Source organism: Apodemus sylvaticus, chromosome 2, assembly GCF_947179515.1.
Source record: "Apodemus sylvaticus chromosome 2, mApoSyl1.1, whole genome shotgun sequence".
NCBI lineage: Eukaryota > Metazoa > Chordata > Mammalia > Rodentia > Muridae > Apodemus > Apodemus sylvaticus.
This window is the reverse complement of record NC_067473.1, coordinates 168,020,394-168,046,039: the sequence shown is the minus strand read 5'-3', so window position 1 is coordinate 168,046,039 and position 25,646 is coordinate 168,020,394.

Genomic DNA, 25,646 nt, shown 5'->3' with positions numbered 1-25,646 from the left:
TTTTTGTTTGTTTATTAATGACAGCCATGGAAATCTAACACAGAAAACAGTAGGGGTGTGGAGAATGCAAAGTAATAACTCCATGGAATCCTATTATATTTAAAATAGAATTAGAAGCCAGATGACAGTTAGAGGACATCCACAGCATGAAGTGCTAAGGTACAAGCAACATGTTACTAATTGCGTCCATCCCAGACTTTCTATCTTAGTTTTTCTGTCAGCTTTTTTTCTCAATTCTTTTTTTATTACCTCTAATGAGTTCATTGTTCATATTTCTATTTCATGATACTTTAAATTCTTCACTCATTCTTGAGAGAGGAAATAACCTATGAAGGACTTAAAATGAGTGCCACTTGGCAGGTTCACATGCTAAATTTTGAGAACCAGAAAACAATGTACTGTGATGATTTGCCAAGTACTGGTACATTCAAGGTCACACACATAACATTATAACATTACTGTAACACTCTTCTTTGGTCCTTTTCTCTATGTAATTACGTGAAGATCTACTATGTTACCTTGGGCAAGATCATTCATCTTTGTTTCCTCTCACATATTATTTTAGACTAATTACTTGTATTCTGTCTTCTGAGAAACTCCAAAGCTTGGAAATAATTTTTATTACATTATAAAAAATAATCCTTAAAATATGTGCACCTAGGCTCTACTTTTCTCATGAACTTTTACTTCTTTGTTCTTATCCCACCTGTGAGCAATTCAGCTAACTCATTGTTCAGCTTTGATTCACCATGGTATATTAGGCTTTCTTCTCATGTATTCTTATGGCAAAGGCCTCACTTCAGATCCTGTGCTAGGTGGAGCTGGAGTGAGTAAAGTCATCGAGGGTTTGTCTTCTGCTTATATTAGTTCTCTTCTTGCTGTGGGGAAGTCTGTTTGCCCTGTTTTCATAGACTATGTTAGTTTTGAAAATGCTTGACCCAGGAAGTAGTAATTTTAGGAGGTGTGTCCTCTTTAGAATAAGTGTGGCTAATATTTTCCAGTTCCAACCATTTGCCTAAAAGTTTCATGACTTCATTGTTTTTAATTGCTGAGTAGTATTCCAGAAAATGTCATGCTAAGTGAGGTAACCCAATCATAAAAGAATATACATGGAATGCAATCACTGATAAGTGGATATTAATTAGCCCAGAAGCTCTGAATACCCAAGACACAATTAGCATAAAAATGACTCCCATGAAGAAGTAAGGAGAAGGCCCTGACCAGGGAAAGGCTTGACCCAGCATTGTAGGTGAGTACCAGGACAGAGAAAAAGGAGGGAGGTGATCAGAGAATGGGTGGAGAGAAGAAGGCTTATGGGACATATGGGGAGGGGGGAACGAAGAAATGGGAAATCATTTGGAATGTAAAGAAAGAATATAGAAAATTAGAAAAAAAGAAAGGAAAAGTAAAAAGAATAAGTGTGGCTTTGTTGGAGGAAGTGTATCAATATGTGGTGGGCTCTTTCTAACCATGTGGGAGAGAGCCTTCTCCTATTTGACTTCAGAATGCAATGTAAAACTCTTAGTTACTCCAGTTGCAGGCCTGTCTGATTGCTGCCATGTTTCCTTGCCTTGCTGATAATGGACTGAACCTGTGAAGCTGTAAGATAAAACCAATTAAATGTTGTACTTTATAAGAATAGCCTTGATCATGGTGTCTCTTCACAGCAATGGAAACCCTAACTAAGACAGAAGTTGGTACCAGGAGTAGGTTATTTTTCTGATAGCTGTGATCATTTTTTTAAATTTGGAACAATGTGAATTTTGAGACTTTGGAAAGCAGTTAAATGCTTTAAGTAGGACTTAATGGACCATACTAGAAAAAATATGGAATACATTGGTTCTAAAAAAGACTTGAACTGTACAGACATGGCCTAAGAGTTTTCAGTAGAGAAGAATGTTAGTATGTGGCCTTCAAACAGGCTTTATGATATATTGCCGAAGAAAATGATTGTTTTTACCATTGACCAAAAAGCCTGCCTGAGACAAAGGTGAAGAGATTTAGATTAATTATTGGGACAAAGAAATTCTCAGAACACCCTGCTATAAATCTTTTCATGTGTTTCCTTAAGTTCAATTTTCTCCTATATTTAGTTTTATTATTCAGATCATATATTAAAGTATACTGTCTTAAAACATAAAAAGATTTAGTTGTAAACTTTCACACTAGGTTTACAAAAATATATAAAAGGGTAAGTTAAATATCAGAAATTATAGTAGTCTCTCCTTAAAATGAGGGAGTCTTCTTTATTAGCCTTTAATGTAGCTTACTGGAAATTTTAAAAAAAATTCCAGAGCCCCCACAGTCCAAGTTTGCCAGCCACCATCTTGTGCAGGCAGCTCAACCAGATATGCAGAGGGCAGAAGATTAAATGATTGCCCAGGATACAATATGCAGAGGGCAGAAGATTAAATGATTGCCCAGGATACATCCTGTCTGGGTTCCTTCCACACCAGGGAGCCAAGTAGCTCTATAGCTGCCTGGGCATGCATCCTGCAGGGAGCGTCTGACCTGCAGAGGGTCATGCAGTTAGACAGAACCCCATGGTCTGAGGTCACCAGAAACCATCCTGGCTCCAGCAGCTCAGTCAGGGAAGAGCCTTACCTTCAGAGGTTCCCATGGTTGGAGAGAGCCCCTGTGGTCTGAGGTCACCAGCCACCATCCTGCACAGGCAGCTCAACCAGGAAGTCCTGTGGTTAGAATGAGCCCCAGGGTCCGAGGTCACCAGCCAGCATCCTGGCTCCAGCAGCTTAGCCAGGGATGTACCTGACCTGCAAACAGTCCCGAAGTTAGATGGAGCCCCGACAGTCCAAGGTTGCCAGAAAAGCAAGATAGTAAACTTCTTTCATCAAGCCCAAAAGAAGATAACCACTCAAATATAAAAATAACATCAAAAATAACAGCAAGTAATAATCACTACTCCTTAATATCTCTTAACATCAATGGACTCAATTCCCCAATAAAAAAGACATAGACTAACATACTGGACACATAAACAGGACCCTACATTTTGCTGCTTACAGGAAACACGCCTCAGGGCCAAAGACAAACACTACCTCAGAGTAAAAGCCCGGAAAACTATTATAAAAGCAAATGGTCTTTAGAAACAAGCCAGAGTAACTATTCTAATATCAGATAAAATTGACTTTCAACCTAAAGTCATCAAAAGAGACATGGAAGGACACTTCTTACCAGTCAAAGGAAAAATCCACCAAGAAGAACTCTCAATCCTGAACATCTATGCTCCAAATGCAAGGCCACCCTCATTCATAAAAGAAACTTTACTAAAGTTCAAAGAACACATTGCACCTAACACAATAATTGTGGACAATTTCAACGCCCCACTCTCCTAAGTGGACAGAACAAGAAAACAGAAGCTAAACAGGAACAACACAGTGAAACTGATTGAAGATTGGACTAATTGGATTTAACACACACACACACACACACATATATATATATATATATATATATATATATATATATATATATATATATATATATATATATATATATATATAATTGGTTACAAGACAGACCTCAACAAATATAAGATCAAAATAATCCCTTGCCTCCACTCAGATCACTATGGAATAAGAGTGGTCTTCAATAGCAACAAAAACAACAGAAAGCCCACAGACACACGGAGGCCTACTCAGTAATACCTTGGCCAAAGAAGAAAGAAAGAAAGAAATCAAAGGCTTTTTTAGAATTTAACGAAAATGAAGGCAAAACATACCCAAACTTATAGGACATATGAAAGCAGTGCTAGGAGGAAAACTCACAGCCCTGAGTGCCTCCAAAAAGAAACTGGAGAGAGCATGCACTAGCAACTTAAAGGCACACCCGAAAGCCCTGGAAAAAAAAAGAAGCTAATTCACCAAGGAGGAGTAGAAGACAGGAAATTATCAAACTCAGGGCTGAAATTAATCTTGTAAAAACAAAGAGAAACATACAAAGAATCAACAAAACCCGGAGCTGGTTCTTTGAGAAAATCAACAAGATAGATAAACCCTTAGCCAGACTAACCAAAGGGCACAGAGTCAGTGTCCAAATTAACAAAATTAGAAATGAAAAGGGAGATATAACAGCAGAAATTGAAGAAATTCAAAAAGTCATCAGATCCTAATACAAAAGCCTATATGCAGCACAACTGGAAAATCTGGAGGAAATGGACAATTTCCTAGACAGATATCAAGTACCAAAATGAAATTAGGATCAAATAGATCAAGTAAACAGTCCCATGACCCCTAAAGAAATAAAAGTGGTCATAGAAAGTCTCCCAACCAAAAAAAGCACAGGATCAGATGGTTTTTGTGCAGAATTCTATCAGAACTTCAAAGAAGACCTAACACCAATATTCCTCAAATTATTCCACAAAATAGAAACAGAAGGAACACAACCCAACTCGTTCTACAAAGCCACAATTACAGTGATACCAAAACCACACAAAGATTCGACAAAAAAGGAGAACTACAGGCCAATATCCCTTATGAATATCGATGCAAAAGACTCAATAAAATTCTTGTCAACTGAATCCAATAACACATCAAAATGATTATTCACCATGATCAAGTAAGCTTCATCCCAGGGATACAGGGATGGTTCAATATATGGAAATCCATCAATGCCATGCACTACATAAACAAACTCAATGAAAAAAAAAACACATGGTCATTTCATTAGATGCTGAAAAAGCTTTTGACAAAATTCAGCACCCTTTCATACTAAAAGTCTTGGAAAGAACAGAATTTCAAGGCCCATACCTAAGCATAGTAAAAGCAGTATACAGAAAACCAGTAGCCAACTGCAAACTAAATGGAGAGAAACTTGAAGCAACCCCCTCTCTTTTCAATATAGTACTTGAAGTTCTAGAGCGATTAGACAACATAAGGAGGTCAAAGGAAGACAAATGAGAAAGGATGAAGTCAAACTATCACTATTTGCAGATGATATAGTATACTTAAGTGACCCCCCTCCAAAAAAAAAAAAAAAACCTCAACCAGAGAACTCCTACAGCTGATAAACAACTTCAGCAAAGAGGCTGGTTATAAAATCAACTCAAGCAAATCAGTAGCTTTCCTATACACAAACTATAAGCAGGCGGAGAAATAAATTAGGAAAATGACACGCTTCACAATAGCCACAAACAATATCTTGGTGTGAATCTAACCAAACAAGTGCAAGATCTATATGGGAAGAAGATTTCAGGTGTCTGAAGAAGGAAATTGAAGAAGACCCCAGAAAATGGAGAAATCTTCCATGCTCCTGGATTGGGGGGATTAATATAGTAAAAATGGGTATCTTACCATTGTGGCCTTCAACAGTTTCAGGTGAACCAGAGACCTGAAAGCGAATGTTGGGTATATACGGGGAAGCGATGAAAGAGAACTGAGTCCGGATGACATTCACCGAAAATGACCAAAGCTTTAATAATAATGAGTCAATATATAGCTTTCAGAAGAAATCCCAGCCCCCAGATTTCAAGGAGAGATCCCAGAACTCATTGGCTCCAATATCATCAGGTCACCTGCTGAAATCAGAGCACTTCAGGTCTAACAGGTCTAGGATGCTTCCAGGTGAGACTGGCCTGAGGCTGCCATGTATTCCAGGTAAAAGCAGCTGCATTGTTCTCTGAAGAACAAAGGCCAGGAATAACACAAGCTGAAAGTTGGGGCTTGTGGCCAGGAATGTTGCAGGTTGACCTAAGAGGATAAAAACCTAGCTCAATGCTAGAGGGGGAAGGGACATTTTACCAAAAGCAATCTACAGATTCAATGCAATCCCCTTAAAAATCCCAACTCAGTTCTTCATAGAGTTATAAAGAGCAATTCTCAAATTCATCTGGCATAACAAAAAACCCAGGACATTTAAAACTCTCTCAACAGTAAAATAACTTCCAGGGGAATCAGTATCCCGAACTCAAGCAGTACTGCAGAGCAATAGTGTAAAAAACTGCAAGGTATTGGTACAGTGACAGACAGGTGGATCAATGGAATAGGATTGAAGACCCAGAAATGAACCCACACACCTATAGTCACTTGATCGTTGACAAATGAGTTGAAACCATCAACTGGGAAAAAGATAGCCTTTTCAACAAATGGTGCTGGCTCAACTGGAGGTCAGCTTGCAGAAGAATATGAATTGATCCATTCTTGTCTCCTTGTACTAAGCTCAACTCCAAGTTGATTAAGGACCTCCATATAAAACCAGACACACTGAAACTAATAGAAAAGAAACTAGGGAAGACCCTTGAAGACATGGGCACAGGGGAAAAGTTCCTGAATAGAACACCAATAGTTTATGCTCTAAGATCAAGAATCAACAAATGGGACCTCATAAAATTATGAGGTTTTGTAAGGCAAAGGACACTGTCAAGCTGACAAAACATCAACCAACAAATTGGGATAGGATCTTCACCAACCCTACATCTGAAAGAGGGCTAGTATCCAATATATATAAAGAACTCAAGAAGTTAGACTCCAGAGAGCCAAATAACCCTATTAAAAATGGGGTAGAGAGCTAAACAAAGAATTTTCACATGAAGAACTTTGGATGGCTGAGAAGCACCTTAAAAAAATGTTCAAGATCATTAGTCATTAGGGAAATGCAATCAAAACAACCCTGAGATTTCACCTTACACCCATCAGAATGGCTAAGATTAAAAACTAAAGAGACAGTAGGTATTGGCAAGGATGTGGAGAAAGAGGAATGCTTCTCCACTGCTGGTGAGAATGCAAGTTAGTAGAATCACTCTGGAAATCAATCTTGCTGTTCCTCTGAAAACTGGGCATAACACTTCCGGAGCACCCTGCAATATCACTTCTGGGAATATACCCAGAGGACTCCCTGTCATGCAACAAGGACACATGCTCCACTCTATTCACAGCAGCCTTATTTATAATATCCAGAAGCTGGAAAGAACCCAGATGTCCCTCAATGGAGAAATGGATACAGAAAATGTTGTATATTTACACAAGGGAATACTACACAGCAATTAAAAACAATGAATTCATGAAATTCTTAGGTAAATGGTTGGATCAGGAAAATATCATCCTAAGTGAGATAACCCAATGTACTAGCTGGTTTTGTGTGTCGACTTGACACAGACTGGAGTTATCACTGAGAAAGGAGCTTCAGTAGGAAGTGCCTCCATGAGATCCATCTGTGGGACTTTTCTCACTTAGTGATCAAGTGGGGAGGGCCCCTTGTGGGTGTTACCACCTTTGGGCTGGATTTCTTGGGTTCTATAAGAGAGCAGGGTGAGCAAGCCAGGGGAAGCAAGCTAATAAGGAATATCCCTCCATGGCTTCTGCATCAGCTCCTGCTTCCTGACCTGCTTGAGTTCCAGTCCTGTCTTCCTTTGGTGATCAACAGCAATGAAGAACTGTAAGTTGAATAAACCCTTTCCTCCCCAACTTGCTTCTTGGTCATGATGTTTGTGCAGGAATAGAAACCCTGACTAAGACACCCAATCACAAAAGAATACACATGGAATACAGTCCCTGATAAGTAGATATTAGCTCAGAAACTCTGAATACACAAGACACATTTCACATATCAAATGACTCACAAGAAGGAGGAAAGAGAGGTCCCAGGCCCTGAAAATGCTTGTTCCAGCATTGTAGGGGAATACCAGGACAGAGAAGTAGGAGGGGATTAATAGGAGACTGGGCAGAGGGAAGAGGGCTTAGGGAACTTATGGGGAGGGGGTACCGGGAAAGGGAAAATCATTTTGACTGTAAAAAAGAATATTGAAAATAAAAAATTTTAAAAATAAAAAAAAAAAAAAACTCCAAAAGCTCATTCATGTTGTGTAAGACCTCAAGGAAAAAACTACGGAAACTCATGAATAATTTTCCCTGCTTGTTTGTAAAGTTCATGATCAAAGCAATTATAATCTTCTTTAAACAGAATGTAAGGCACACACAATATGATTTCCTTGGCTGTGAATTCTCCAAATGCTTCTTTGACTTTAGAAATTTCTTTGTCAAGTACCTCCATCAATTCATTGGTTCCATTTTTCCTTCTCAATCTAAAAGAATTAGCATTTTTTCATTGGGATGAATCTTTTCCAGCTTCTCCATGAAGTGCACAGTTCCTTTTCATATACTAAGACATATTTTATCATGTTAGGGCATTTCATTATGTCCACCATTATTCTGCTACCAGCACTCAAAGTTTGCTCTTATGAAGAGTGTTTTAGCAAAAAGTAGTAAATTGAGAAAAGAAAAACATAAACACTACTGTTCAAAGAATAAAGGATCACCACAAAGTAATACAGAACTGAATGCTAGGTTCAGGAAGATAAACAGATTATGAAAGTCGTGATCTCAAAGCAAGATCCTACAATGCTAAGCTTTTTGTGTATGCTTTTGCAGTTGATAAAGAAACTTAGTTATTGTTTTCATTTGGACATTTTATCTGAAATGAACTGCTATCCAGAAATAGAGAGCACCACTGTGATCCACATCTTGAGGCTGGAAGATATAGGCTTCTGATAAAGACCTTTTGGGAGTATTGGCCATGAAAAGCTTAGGCCCTGACAAGAAGGTATATACATTTTGTCCCAGGAGATAGAGGCAAGCAGATTTCTGAGTTCATGGGCAGCTTGGTACAGAGTGAAATCTAACCAGAGAAAACTTAAGTCCAGGAATGGTGTTATATTCTTTTGATTCCAGCATTCAGGAGAGGAGTCGTGAAGATCTCTAAGATCAAGGTCAGTCTATAGAGCAAGCTCCAGGACATCCAAGCTTAAGAAATGAAGCACTTGGAAAACAGAAGGCTGTTGAAGATATAATAGAAGGGGACCATGTTCCAGCTCTAGAAAGCAGCACAATTTTGCAGGTTCAGCCATATGCCTCTGGCTTTCATGTCAAGAATAGTAGGGACTGCTCAGACAATTGATAGCTGGTTAGCTGGAGTTAAAAAAAATAGCTGCAATTAAGAAGATACAGTCATCACTGAGGCTAAACCTTCTGGAAAGTGTTTTTCAACAAAAAGAAGCTTTGTTCCTGAGATAGTCAAGGATGTAACTCACATTGCACTGAATGTGGTAAATATGCAAAAGTCAAATAGATGGCAGTGGTTTTGAAGTCATGAAAGCATCATTAACAGCTAACACTCGGCATCATGAAAGGCTAGGGAAACCCATTTTTGAAGGTGTACCCTCAGTCACAGATTAGTCTAGGAGTGAAGGAGTCATGCAAGGAAGTTGAGGCTTGGCAACAAGAAGAGAGCCTATGACAGGCTATAGGTAAAGCCAAGTTACAACAGAAAATAGCAGCATATTGAAGATTTCATAACCATGAACTTATCACTAAGAACAACAGGAGTTATGGAGTAAAGTCAACCAGGTCATAGAGTGCTACAGAGAGTACAGCTGGAGATGTGATCCAAGGAGGACAGAATAGGTCTTAGACATTGGAATAAGAAACTGAAACTTTGAAGTTGCCTTGCAGACCCCAAGATGTTTGATATGCCAAAGCCAAAGGATACTGCCAAGAAAAGCTGCTAACAGGTAATAGAAAGAGTCCAAAAGAAAGAAGTTTGTTGCCATCAACAAAGTTGATAAGAGTTGAAGAGTGCTTTGACATCAGACATGGAGATACAGAGTTTGGAGTTTGTCCAGGTTGTTTTCTTTATTAGTCTTTGTTCTAGTATTTCCCCCCTATGAAATTTTGAAATAGTAATGTAAATCCCATTATATTTGACGTATGCTACTTGATTTTTATTTTCACTTTATAGGGGATTATAGGTAAGTGATTGAATGAATCACAGAAAAGACTTAGAAGATTGGACTTCTAACATTTTTGAGACTCCTATAGACTTTGGGGACTTTTGAAGTTGCACTAAATTTACTTCATGTTTTGCTACGATTAGGTACTGACCACATATTCTAATGTGTTTTAACAATCCTATGGGGACCAGGGAGAGGAATTTGGTGGTTGAAATATGTTTGGCCCATGGAATTTCACTATTAGGATGTATGGCCTTATTGGAGTAGGTGTGTCCTTTTTGGAGGAAGTGTGTTACTCTGAAGAGGGCTTTGAGACACTCTTCTCAGTCACATAGGAGTCAGCCCTATCTTCTTGGCCTTTAGAATAAGATTTAGAACTATAAGCTCCTCCAGTTCCATTCCTGCTTGAATGCTGCCTTGCTTCCTTACATCCATGATACTAGACTGAAACACTAACAAAGACATAAGGAAATTCATACTTTCCTATTAAATCTACTGTTTACTATATTCAGATAGGAACATACAAAGTTTCTTACTCAGAATTGTTTGCCATTATATTTTGGATTTAGGTAAATAGTAACACCTTTTTTATGGAAAATATCCACAATGTCTTCTGGTTTTGTTGTCGGTGAATGTCTAAGTTTTACATTATATTTTTAAATATTGTAAAGACAAGATTCATATAAGAAGATTAAACTAATCCCAACCCTCCTATCAGACCAATATACAGTAATGGTTGTCTTCAATAGCAACAAAAACAATATAAAGTCCACATACACATGGAAGCTAAAGAATACTCTCCTGGTCAAGGAAGGAATAAGGAAAAAAAACAAAGACATTTTAGAATTTAATGAAAATGGTGGCACAACATACTCAAATTTATGGAACCCAAAGAAAGCAGTGCTAAGAGGAAAACTCATAGCACTGAGTGCCTCCAAAAAAAAAACTGGAGAGACCATACACTAGCAGCTTATTGGCACACCTGAAAGCTCTGGGACAGAAAGAAGTTAATACACCCAGGAGGAGTAGAAGACAAAAAATCATCAAACTCAGGGCTAAAATCAATCAAGTAGAAACAGAAAAGAACCAAACAAAAAAATCAACAAAACTAGGAGCTGGTTCTTTGAGAAAATCAACAAGATAGATAAACCCATAAACAGACTAAGCAGAAGGCACAGCGACAGTATCCAAATTCACAAAATCAGATATGAAAAGGGAGATATAACAACAGAAACTGAGGAACTTCAAAATATCATCAGTTCCTACTACAAAAGTCTATACTCAACACAACTGGAAAATCTGGAGGAAATTGAAAATTTCCTAGAATGATACCAAATACCTAAATTAAATCAGGATCAAATAGACCATCTAAACAGTCCCATAAGCCCTAAAGAAATAGAAGTGGCCATTGAAAGTCTTCCAAACAAATGAAAGCACAGGACCAGATGGTTTTAGGACAGAATTCTATCAGACCTTCAAAAAAGACCTAACACCAATACTCTTCAAACAATTCCACAAAATAGAAACAGAAGGAACACTACCCACATCATTCTATGAAGCCACAATTACACTGATACCAAAGCCACACAAAGGTCCAACAAAGATAAAGAACTTCAGACCAATTTCCCTTATGAATGTCAATGCAAAAATACTCTGAAATTCTTGCCAACTGAATCCAAGAACATGTCAAAACTATCATTCAGCACAATCAAGTATGCTTCATACCAGGAATGCAGGGATGGTACAATATATGGAAATACATCAATGTAAATCACTATATAAACAAAATCAAAGGAAAAAAACACATGGTCATTTCTTTAGATGCTGAAAAAGCATTTGACAAAATTCAGCATCCTTTCCTGCTAAAAGTATTGGAAAGATCGAGAAGCCAAGGCCTATATGTGAACATAGTAAAAGCAATATACAGCAAACCAGTAGCCCACATCAAACTAAATGGAGAGGAACTTGAAGCATTCTCACTTAAATCAGGGACCAGGTAAGGCTGCTCTCTCTCTCCATATGTATTCAATATAGTACTTGAAGTTCTTCCTAGAGAAATTAGACAACAAAAGGAGATAAAAAGGATACAAATAGGAAAGGAGGAAGTCAAGTTATCACTATTTGCAGATGATATGATAGTATACTTAAGTGAACCATAAAACTCAACTAGAGAACTCCTACAGGTGACAAACAACTTCAGCGAAGTGGCCGGATATAAAATTGACTCAAGCAAATGAGTAGATTTCCTATACTCAAAGAATAAACAGACAGAGAAAAAAATTGTGAAAATGACTCCATTCAAAATAGTCACAAACAATATAAAATATCTGGGGGCGACTAACCAAACAAAGGGAAAGATCTGTATGACAAGGACTTCAAGTCTCTGAAGAAAGAAATCAAAGAAGACCTCATGGATTGGCACGATTAATATAGTAAAAAAAATGGCCATCTGGTCAAAAGCAATATACAAATTCAAGACATTCTCCATCAGTATCCCTACATAATCCTTCATAGAGCTGGAAAGAGCAATTCACAAATTCATATGGAATAACAAAAAACCCAGGATAGCTAAAACTATTCACAACAGTAAAAGAACTTCTGTGGGAATCAGTATCCCAGACATCAAGCAGTACTACAAAGCAATAGTGTTAAAAACTGCATGGCATTGGTACAGTGACAGGCAGGTAGATCAATGGAATAGAATTGAAGACCCAGAAATGAACACACACACCTATGGTCACTTGAACTTTGACAAAGGAGCTAATTTCATCCAGTGGAAAAAAGATAGTCTCTTCAACAAATGGTGCAAGCTCAACTGGCAGCGAGCATGCAGTAGAATGCAAATCAATCCATTCTTATCCCCATTGTACTAAGTTCAACTTCAAGTGCATCAAGGACCTCCACATAAAACAAGACACACTGAAACTAATAGAAAAAAATCTGGGGAGGAGCCTTGAACACATAGGCACAGGGGAAATTTTCCAGAACAGAACCCCAATAGCCTATGCCCTAAGATCAAGAAATGACAAATGGGACCTCATAAAATTACAAAGTTTCTGTAAAGCAAAGGATACTGTCAATAGGACAAAATGGCAACCAACAAACAGGGAAAAGATCTTTAACAATCCTACATTTGACAGAGGGCTAATATTCAATATATACAACGAACCCAAGAAGTTAGACTCCAGAGATCCAAATTACACTATTAAAAATGGGATACAGAGCTGAACAAATAATTTTCACCTGAGGAATATGGAATGGCTGAGAAGCACCAAAAGAAATGCTCAACATCCTTAGTCATCAAGGAAATGCAGATCAAATCAACCCTGATATTTCACCTCACACCTGTCAGACTGGTTTAGCTAAAGAACTCAGGAGATGACAGGTGCTGGAGAGGCTGTGGAGAAAGAGGAACACTCTTCCACTGCTTGCAGAATTGCAACCTGGTAAAACCACTCTGGAAATCAGTCTGGTGGTTCCCCAGAAAACTGGTTGTAATACTACAGGTGGACCATGCTATATCACTCCTGAGCATATACCCATGGGATTCTCCTGCATGTAATAAGGGCACATACTCTATTATGTTCATAGCAGCCCTATTTATAATTGCCAGAAGCTGGAAAGAACCCAAATGTCTCTCAATGGAGGAATAGATACACAAAATGTGGTATATATACACAATGGAGTGCTATTCAGCCATTAAAAACAATCAATTCATGAAATTTTTAGACAAACAGATGGAACTGGGGAATATCATCCTGAATGAGGTAACAAAATCTCAAAGGAACACTCATGGTATGCACTCACTGATAAGTGGATATTAGCCTCGAAGCTTGGAATACCCAATACACAATTCACATATCAAATGATGCTCCAGAATGAGGAAGAACAAAGTATGGATACTCTAGTCCTTCTTAGAAGGGAAAAAAAATGCCCACAGAAGTAGATACAGAGACAAAATGTGGAACAGAGTCTGAAGGAGAGACCATCCAGATACTATCCAACCTAGGAATCCATCCCACATAATATTACAAAACCCAGGCACTATTGTGGATGCCCACAAGTGCTTGCTGACAGGAGTCAAACATAGCTGTCACCTGGGAGGCTCTGATAGTGCATGACAAATACAGAGGAGAAAGTCTCAGCCAGTCATTGAACTGAGCACAGGGTTGCCAATGGACGAGATAGAGAAAGGACCAAAGGAGCTGAAGGTTTTTGCAGTGCTATAGGAGGAGCAACAATATGAGTCACTAAGTACTCCCAGAACTCCCAGGGGCAAAACCATCAACCAAAGAGTATATTTGTAGTTACCCATGGCCCCAGACACATCATCAGGAGAGGATGATCTTGTTGGATCCCAAATGGGAAGAGGCCCTTCGTCCTGAAAAGACTTGATACTGTAATGTAGTGGAATACCAGCACAAGAAAGTGGGGGGTTTGATTGGGGAAGGGGAGATGGTTTATGGTATTTTCAGGGCAGGGGGGAACCAGGAAAAGGGACAACATTTGAAGTGTCAATAAAGACTATACCTAATAAAACAAGAAAGAAAAAAGAAAAAGAAAAGACAAGATTCGGCTGTCATTGCCTTTTTGTGATAGGATGATTAGTTTTACAATTAATTCCTTAATTGCAGTTTTTATTTTACATCATTCAACCAAAGGAGCATCATTTTAAGATGCATAAATTATAGCACTAAATATCACTGTTTCCAATGAAAATATAGAATTGTTTTCATCAATTTAAAAAAATGATGAAAGGCCAGAACAAGCTACATGTATATACAGATACTTTATGGAAATGCCTAAGTACTAATTTTCAAATAAATAAGATTAGCAATCCTCCAGCACATTTGAAAGTTTAGGAGTTAATTTTGGATCTAGCCACTTTGCTGAAGCTGTTTATCAGCTATAAAATTTCTCTCATGGATTGCTTTGGTTCACTTATGTATATTATTGTATCACCTATAAAAAGTGATATATTGAGTTCTTCCTTTCCTATTTTTATCCCTTTGATCTCCTTTTGTTGCCTAATTGCCCTGATTAGAATGTCAAGTACTATATTAAATAGATGAGAAGAGAGTGGACAGGCTTGTCTTGTTCCTGATTTTAGTGGGATTGCTTCATGTTTCTCTCAATTTAGTTTGATGCTGGCTATTGGCTAGCTATATATTGCTTTTATTATATTTAGGTATGGACATTGAATTACTATTCTCTCTAACACTTTTAGCATGAACAGATGTCGTATAGGCTTTTTTCGGGATTAAATGCAATGATCATGTGTTTTTTTTTTCTTTGAGTTTGTTAATATAGTGGACTGCATTGATGGCTCTCTGTATACTGAACCATCTCTGCATCCTTGGGATGAAGCCTACTTGGTCATGGTGAATGATTTTTCAGATGTGTTCTTGGATTTTGTTTACAAGAATTTTATTGAGTATTTTTGTATTGATATTCATAAGGAAAATTGGTCTGAAATTCTCATTCTTTGTTCGGTCTTTGAGTGGTTTAGGTATTAATGTAATTGTGGCTTCATAGAATGTATTAGGTAGTATTTCTTCTGTTTCTATTTTATAAAATACTTTGAGAAATATTGTTATTAGGTCTTCTTTGAAGGTCTGGTAGAATTCTGTACTAAAACCATCTGGTCCTGGCAAAATTTTAGTTGGGAGACGTTTAATGACTGTTTCTATTAGGGGTTACAGGCGCGTTTAGATAGTTTATCTGATCTTTCTTTACTTTGGTACTTGGCATTTTTTTTTTTATAAAATCACCCATTTCATTAATATTTACAGTTTTGTGGAGGCTTTTGTAGTAGGATCTGATAATTTATTGAATTTCTTCAGTTTATTTTGTCATCTCCCTTTTCATATTCAATTTTGTTAATTGGACACTGTCTCTGTAACGAGGGGCCCATTTAGGTATGAGAGGAGATATCAGAGAATTACAGAAGGTCGGGAATTTGAAAATAAGTGTATAGCATTTGGGCAGTGGACCTGTGGGTATCCACTAGAAAGTCCCAGATGCCCGGGACCCAAGAGGTTCCCAAGACCCAGTAGGGAGGTCATTAGCCAAAATACATATCAAAGTGGCGATAGAAACTCTAGAGACCATATCCAATGGATAGGAATGGTTCCACTTGAGTGATGGTTCCAACGACTCACCTCAAAAATGTTAATCCAGAATTCCTACTGTCAAAATGAAATGCAATGACAAAGAGTGGAGTAAAATCTAAAGAAAGGTCATCCAGAGACATCCCCACTTAGAAATCCATCCCATCTGCTGACAGGAAACCTAGAGGTTATTGCTGAAGCAAAGAAGTGCTTACTGACAGAAGCTTGGGATAGCTGTCCCCTGAGAGGCTCTGCCAGAACTGGACCAATACAGATGCAGATATACACAGACAAACATTGGAGTAAGCACAGGGGCCCTAATGGGGAAGTTAGGTCAAGTAATATAGGGGCTGAAGGAGTTTGTAACTTCATAGGAAAAAGAAAAGTATCAACCTATCAGAAACTTCAAAGCCAGGCGGGTTTGTCTGCCAGCCCGCCTGGCTCCGGGGCTGTGTCCTGCCCAGGGAGTTGTAGAAGGAGAGAAGCCCTGCGGCCATATTTGCTGCCTGCCAGAACAGAAAAGGATCACTAGGTACTGTATCACCCTGAGCTTTAGATTTCTGGTTGTACAAACCACCAGGGGTCTGCCTGCACTCAGGAACTGAGCACATGGGGGGGGTTGTCTGCCAGCCCACCAGGCTCAGGTCCATGTCCTGCCCAGGGAGCTGTGGAAAGAGAGAGGACCCGTGGCCATATTTGCTGCCTGCCAGGACAGAAAAGGATCACTAGGTACTGTATCACCCTGAGCTTTAGATTTCTGGTGGTGCAAACCACCAGGGGTCTGCCTGCACTTAGGAACTGAGCACATAGGTGGGTTTGTCTGCCAGCCCGCCAGGCACAGGGCCTGTGTCCTGCCCAGTGAGCTGCAGAAGGAGAAAAGCCCCGCAGCCATACTCACTGCCTGCCGGGACAGAAAAGGGCCACTAAGTACTGTATCACCCTGAACTTTAGATTTCTGGTGGTGCAAACTGCAAGGGGTCTGCCTGCACTCAGGAACTGAGCACATAGGCTGTTCATCTGCAAGTCAGTCCATCGCAGGACCTGTGTCCTATGTGAGAATCAACAGAGGGAGTGACGCCCACCACAACATCTTCACTCCATAATAGAGCAGAGAGAGAACGCCTGGTTGACCTTGACAACCTAAGTAGAACATTGCTTGAGGCAAGACTGAGAAGGGCTCCAAAGGCACAAAAGAGGAAGTCATCATATCAGTAATCTGTGCCAGAAGAAACCCAGTCATCCAGTGTTGCAGAGATAACCTTAAAGATCCACAGTAGGTTGAAGCACCAGCCAGTAACAATAAGACCACCTAACACCTGGGAGAATTAGATGGCTAAAGGCAAACGTAGGAACATTACTAACAGAAACCAAGGCATTATGGCAGCATCTGAACCCAATTCTCCAACATTAGCAAGTCCTGGATACCCTAAAACACCAGAAAAACTAGATTTGGATTTAAAATCACTGGTCCTGATGCTGGTACAGGAACACAAGAAGGACATATTTAAAGAAATTCAGGAGAAAATAGATCAAAAATTAGAAGCCCTTACAAGGGAAACACAAAAATCATTGAGAGAAATTCAGGAGAATACAAAAGCCAACAAGGAGGTAATGCAAAAATCACTTAAAGAAATACAGAAGAACTTTGCTCAACAGGCAGAAGTCATGAAAGAAGAAACACAAAAATCTCTTAAATAATTAGAGGAAAACACAAACAAGCAAATGACAGAACTGAGCAAAAACTTCCAGGATTTAAAAACAGAAGTAGAAACAACTAAGAAAGCACAAAGGGAGACAACTTTGGAGATAGAAAACCTTGGGAAGAAATCAGGGACCATAGACACAAATATCAACAACAGAATACAAGAGATAGAAGAAAGAATCTCAGATGCTGAATATACCATAGAAACCATGGACTCAACAGTTAAAGAAAATGCAAAATGCAAAAAGCTTGTAAGCCAAAATATCCAGGAAATCCAGGACACAATGAGAAAGTCAAATCTAAGGATTATAAGCATTGATGAGAGTGAAGATTTACAACTTAAAGGGCCAACAAATATCTTCAACAAAATTATGGAAGAAAACTTCCCTAACCTAAAGAGAGAGATGCCCATAAATATGCAAGAAACCTACAGAACTCCAAACAGACTGGACCAGAACAGAAATACATCCCGTCACATAATAATCAAAACCCCAAATGTACTAAACAAAGAAATAATACTTAGGGCAGTAAGAGAAAAAGGGCAAGTAACATATAAAGGAAGACCTATCAGAATTACACCAGATTTCTCACCAGAGACCATGAAAGCTAGAAGATCCTGGGCGGAGCTCATGCAGACTCTAAGAGAACACAAATGCCAGCCAAGACCACTATACCCAGTGAAACTCTCAATTACTATAGATGGAGAAACCAAGATATTCCATGACAAAACCAAATTTACACAATATCTTTCTACAAACCCAGCCCTACACAGGATAATAGGGGGAAAACACAATTACAACAAGGGAAACTATACCCTGGAAAGATCAGGATATTAAGCTTCTTTCATCAAACCCAAAGAAGATAATTACACACATATAAAATTAAAATCAAAAATGATAGGAAGCAATAACCACTACTCCTTGATATCTCTTAACATCAATGGACTCAATTCCCCAATAAAAAGATATAGAATAACAGACTGGTTACATAAACAGGACCCTACATTTTGCTGCATACAGGAAACACACCTCAGTGTCAAAGACAAAAACTACCTTAGAGTAAAAGGCTGGAAGACAATTCTACAAGCAAATGGTCCCAGGAAACAAGCCTGAGTTGCCATTCTAAATTCAGATAAAATTGATTTTCAACCTAATGTCATCAAAAGAGACATGGAAGGTCACTACATGCAGGTCAAAGGAAAAATCCAACAAAAAGAACTCTCAATCCTGAACATCTATGCCCCAAATACAAGAGTGACCTCTTTCATAAAAGAAACTTTACTAAAGCTCAATGTACACATTGCACCTAACACAATAATTGTGGGTGAGTTCAACACTCCACTTTCACCAATGGACCATTCAGGAAAACAGAAACTAAACAGGAAGACAATGATACTAATTGAAGCTTTGAACCAATTGGATTTAACAGATATATAGAGAACTTTTCATCCCAAAGCAAAAGAATATACTTTTTCTCAGCACCTCATGGTACCTTCTCCAAAACAGATCATATAGTTGGTCACAAGACAGACCTCAACAAATATAAGAAGACTGAAATAATCCCATGCCTTCTATCAGATCACTATGGAGTAAATGTGGTCTTTATTAACAGTAAAAACAACAGAAAGCCCACATACACATGGAAACTGAACAATACTCTACTCAATGATACCTTGGTCATGGAAGAAATAAAGAAAGAAATCAAAGATTTCTTAGAATTTATTGAAAATGAAGGCACAACATACACAGATCTATGGGACACAATGAAAGCAGTGCTAAGAGGAAAACTCATAGCTTTGAGTGCCTCCAAAAAGAAATTCGAGAGAGCATACACTAGAAGATTAACGGAACAACTGAAAGGCCTGGAACAAGAAGAAGCTAATTCACCCAGGAGGAGAAGAAGACAGGAAATCATCAAACTCAGGGCTGAAATCAATCAAGTAGAAACCAAGAGAACCATACAAAGAATCAACAAGACCAAAAGCTGGTTCTTTGAAAAAAATCAATAAGATAGATAAACCCTTAGCCAGACTAACCAAAGGGCACAGAGAATGTATCCAAATTTACAAAATTTGAAATGAAAACAGAGATATTACAACAGAAAACGAGGAAATTCAAAAAATCATCAGATCCTACTACAAAAACCTGTACTCAACACCACTGGAGAATCTGGAAGAAATGGACATTTTCTTAGACAGATACCAATTACCAAAATTAAACCAGGATCAGATAGACCATCTAAACAGACCCATAATCTCTACAGACATAGAAGGGGTCATAGATAGGCTTCCAACCAAACAAAGCACAGGACCAGATGGTTTCAGTGCAGAATTCTATCAGACCTTCAAAGAAGACTTAACACCAATACTCTTCAAACTTTTCCACCAAATAGAGACAGAAGGAACACTACCCAACTCCTGTTTTGAAGCCATTATTATGCTGATACAAAAACCACACAAAGATCCAACTAAGAAAGAAAATTTCAGGCAAATTTCCCTTATGAATATCGATGCAAAAATACTAAATAAAATTCTTGCCCACCGAATCCAAGAACACATAAAAATGATCATCAACCATGATCAAGTAGGCTTCATCCCAGGGATACAGGGATGGTTCAATATAAGGAAATCCATAAATGCTATCCACTACATAAACAAACTCAAAGAAAAAACCACATGTTCATTTCCTTAGATGCTGAAAAAGCATTTGACAAAATTCAGCATCCTTTCATGCTAAAAGTCTTGGAAAGGACAGGAATTCAAGGCCCATATCTAAACATAGTAAAAGCAATTTACAGCAAACCTGTAGCCAACATCAAACTAAATGGAGAGAAACTTGAAGCAATCCCACTAAAATCAGGGACTAGACAAGGCTGCCCCCTCTCTCCATATCTTTTGAATATAGTTCTTGAAGTCCTAGCTGGAGCAATTAGACAACATAAGGAAGTCAAAGGATTACAAATTGGAAAGGAAGAAGTCAAACTATCACTATTTGCAGATGATATGATCTTATACTTAAGTGACCCTAAAAACTCTACTAGAGAACTCCTACAGCTGATAAACAACTTCAGCAAAGTGTCTGGCCACAAAATAAACTCAAGCAAATCAGTAGCCTTTATATATTCAAAGGATAAGCAGACTGAGAAAGAAATTAGGGAAATGACCCCCTTCACAATAGCTACAAACAGCATAAAGTATCTTGGGGTGACTCTAACCAAACAAGAGAAAAACCTGTATGACAAGAACTTCAGATCTCTGAAGAAGGAAATCGAAAAAGATCTCAGAAAATGGAAAAATCTTCCATGCTCGTGGATTTGCAGGATTAATATAGTTAAAATGCCCATCTTGCCAAAGGCAATCTACACATTCAATGCTATTCCCATAAAAATCCCAACCCAGTTCTTCATAGAGCTAGAAAGAGCAATTATCAAATTCATCTGGAATAACAAAAAACCCAGAATAGCTCAAACTATTCTCAACAGTAAAAGATCTTCAGGGGGATTCAGTATCCCTGACTTTAAACTCTACTACAGAGCAATAGTGTTAAAAACTGCATGGAATTGATACAATGTCAGGCAAGTGGATCAATGGAGTAGGATTGAAGACCCAGAAATGAACCAACACACCTATGGTCACTTGGTCTTCTACAAAGGAGCTGAAAGCATCCAGTGGAAAAAAAGATAGTCTTTTCAACACATGGTGCTGGTTCAATTGGAGGGCAGCATGCAGAAGAATGTGCATTGATCCACTCTTATCTCCTTGTACCAAGCTCAACTCCAAATGGATCAAGGACCTCCACATAAAACCTGACACACTGAAACTAATCGAAAAGAAACTGGGGAAGACTCTGGAGGACCTGGGCATAGGAGAAAAGTTCCTGAATAGAACACCAATAGCTTATGCTCTAAGATCAAGAATTGACAAATGGGACCTCATAAAACTACAAAATTTCTATAAGGCAAAGGACACCATCAAAAGGACAAAACGTCAACCAACAGACTGGGAAAGGATCTTCACCAACCCTAAATCTGACAGAGGGCTAATATCTAATATATACAAAGAACTCAAGAAAGTAGAACACAGAGAACCAAATAACCCCATTAAAAAGTGGGGTACGGAGCTAAACAAAGAATTTTCACAGGAAGAACTTTGGAGAGCTAAGAAACACCTTAAGAAATGTTCAACATCATTAATCATTAAGGAAATGCAAATCAAAACAACCCTGAGGTTTCACCTCACACCAGTCAGAATGGCTAAGGTCAAAAACTCAGGAGACAGCAAGTGTTGGCGATGATGTGGAGAAAGAGGAACACTCCTCCACTGCTGATGGGATTGCAAGATGGTGCAACCACTTTGGAAATCTAGCAGTTCCTCAGAAAACTGGGCATGACACTTCCTGAGGACCCTGTTATACCACTCCTGAGCATATATCCAGAGGATTCTTCAGCATGCAATAAGGACACACGCTCCACTATGTTCAAAACAGACCTATTTGTAGTATCCAGAAGCTGTAAGAACCTAGGTGTCCTTCGGCAGAGGAATGGATACAAAAAATGTGGTATATTTAGACAATGGAGTACTATTCAGCCATTAGAAACAATGAATTCATGAAATTCTTAGATAAATGGATGGGGCTGGAGAACATCATACTAAGTGAGGTAACCCAGTCTCAAAAGATCAGTCATGGTATGCACTCACTGATAAGTGGATATTAGCCTAGAAACTTTGAATATCCAGGACATAATCCACAAATTAAATGATGTCCAAAAAGAATGGAGGAGTGGCCCCTGGTTCTGGAAAGACTCAGTGCAAGAGTATAGGGGAATTCCAGAACAGGGAAGTGTGAAGGGGTGGGTGGAAGAACAGGGGGACGGAAGAGGGCTTATGGGACTTGCGGGGAGTGGGGACCCAGAAAAGGGGAAATCATTTGAAATGTAAATAAAAAAATACATCAATAAAAAAAGAAACTTCAAAGCTCCCACAGAATATACTACCATCCAAAGAGTACACAGTAGCTATCCATGGCTCCAGCTGAATGTGTAGTAAAGGATTGCTTTATCTGGCATCACTGGAAAGGGAGTCTCTTGGTCCTGTGGTGTCTTGGTGACCCAGAATAGGGGAACTCGGCTGAGGCAGGAGTGGACAAGATGGTAGGAGAGTACCCTCATGAAGGCAGGGGGAGTCAGTAGGGGATAGCGGGCTTGTGTAGTGGAAAAATGGAAGGAGGATAACATTTGAAATATACATAAATAAAATAACAAAAAAATAATAAAAAGCAAGTATTTAATTGTAAAAAGAGAAAGTCTAAGAGTATTTAATCTTGTCTTAATAAGCATGTATTTCTTATCATTTAAACACAAGTTTAAAGAAGGCATAAATGCAGGGTAACACCCAGTGTGACAAATAATCAGAAATAATAGTGAAAATGAAAGACGATTGACACCATATGAAAATCTAAATCTTCATAAGGAAAAGAAATAATGCCAATAAACAACAAAGTGTGAAGTTGACAAAATAAGAAACTGAAAAAACAATCTTGATATATTTTACAACAGTGTCACTGATTTGTGGTTCATCATTCAGTTCTAAGAATTGTTCTCTTGGGTAAGACAAAGTAAGAGAGAAGAAGGTAAGGAGAGGGAAGGAATGATTTAAAGGGAAGGGTTTGAAGGGAGGGAGGGATAATGAAAAGGAGGAAGAACATTTCAAGCATAGTGGTATATGCTTGATCTACATACGGGATATGACAGGTCGACCACAGATAAGTAGTGAGACCCTGACTCCAAACAAAACAAAATAAAGTGGAGAGAGGGACACATGAGTCCTGATAATGTGTGGAAGTGATTAGAGAAACTGCTTGTCTTGGTCTTCCTGTTCATTTGTGTAGTTGGGTGGAAGTGTTCCTTTGTTCTGAAGATGTTATGTTCTATTATCACAGGATACTGAAGCTTGGAAAATATGTCAAGTGATTCCTAATGCTGTGATATTGCAATGTATTGCATTAGCACTGCCTCAACTGTGGATATTCATTTCATATTCAAATTTTTATGTGAAATTATCAAGCTTAAATAATTGCACAGGCCCTTGGAAATTTCTATTCAAAGTACTTCTAAAGAGGGCTTAATTTACTAGTTATCTACTGAAGGCCTGCCCACTCCTGGTTATATACAGTTGTGATGGGGTCTCATTCCCTATAAGTACTGCCTTTTCAAAAAGTGAAATCATTCCATGTATCTTATGTTTTCAATTTATTTGAAAATGCCAGAACAAATAAAACACATAGACAATGACCCCTAAAAATAAATGACATCTGAAATAAACATATTCACCTTGGAATACCCCAATTTTGGGTTGAATTGTATTGAAGGATCAAGAACTGAGTAAAATGTGGCTGTTGCTATCAGGCACCATGTGCAGCAATTTCTCAGAGAAGAAGATCTCCAGAGGTTGTTGTTATGTTTTTTCCCCTGACCATCATTGGATGAAAGTGTTCTCATGTTTCCCAGTGATATTTTATCTCAGACATTGACACATGTAAGAGAAACAGCCCATTACTAAGAAAAACATCTTATGTTTTTATGTCTCTGAATGTAGCCCTATGCTTGCCTAGTGTACTTGAAGCACTAGATCAATTCTCCAGCACAATATAATAAGAAAACTGGTGTTATTCTAGCACTAGAGAAGTAAAGACAAAAGAGTTAGAAAATGTTCAATGCAACAGGGGAATGAGGGATGATAACAGAGGGCATTTCTTTAGGTTTGGAGGGGCAGAGGGAGAGAGAATGGGGCAGACCCCAGGAACACCTGATATTTGGATGGAAATTTGCAAACTTGGTACAGTGGCAACTTCCTGGGACCAATAAGGGTTGCTCTTGTGACGTCTCCATGTAATCCACAGTATGGACTCTAAATTGACCATCTTTGGTAACAAGGCTAGGCTTGCAATGACAGGACTAGGACACCAACCATGACACAACACCTTGAACCATAAAAACTCTCATGTCAGCAAGATGCTCTGGGGGTAATTTCGGTTCACAATTTGTGGGTGTGGCCAATCAATGACTAGCTTTACTGAAGAACCAAACCTCTAGAAGGAGCTCATGGGTAAATGTTACCTGTATGGTCAGGACACAAAAGATGTATGGCTCATAGTTCCAAGATAGAACCAAAGAGGAATGAAAAATGGGTCAACAAAATGATTTCTAGTGCTATATTTACATATCAGGGCCTAGCTCAATCTTCATCAGAGTCTTCCTCCACCAGGTGATGAGAGTAGATGTAAAGACCAATTTCGAAAATTTAGCAGAAGCTTGGAAAACCCTCAGAAAATGGGGAGGAAGGATTTTAGGACCTAAAGCGGACAAGGACACCAGCATGACAAGGTCAAGAGAATCAACTAAATGAGGTTTATAGAGGGTCACAGACACTGAAATAGGACTCATGGAAACATCATGGGTATTAGCTAGGCCCTCTGCAAATACGCTGTGTTCATTTAGAATTTGATTTTGTTGGATGCCTAATAGTGAGGGTTGATGTTTCTCTAACACATTTGCTTGCTCCTTTGATCCTTTTCCTCTTATTAGATTGCCTATTCTAGACTTGATGGAAGAATCAGTGCCTAGACATTCTACATTATGTTGTGCTGTGTTCTTTTGTTATCCCTGCCTGGCCTACACTTTACTAGAGTAAAACAAGGAACAGAGGATCTTCAGTAAAGGAAAGCTGGGGCATTTAGATAAGGGAAGGAGGAGAGTCTATTATTCAAATGTATTATATGAGACAAATATAATGAAAAAATAGAAAGTAGTTGAAGTTATTCTACCATTACATATTATGCTTATGGCTAGACTGGGCTCCATAAAATCCTACCTAAAACACAACTAACTAAAGTCTTATCATCAAACAGCAACAACAACAATTACAAATGTCAACCTATACCACAGAGGACATCAGCAGAGAATAAACTGTAGAAAACAATACAGGACAGGTGTTCAGGTTTGTTGTATAATTGAATTAATTGCAAATGAAGACAGAGTAATGAAGAGTTCTATGAATAACAAGGTGCCAACTGATTTTAATAAAAGAAAATTAGATTAT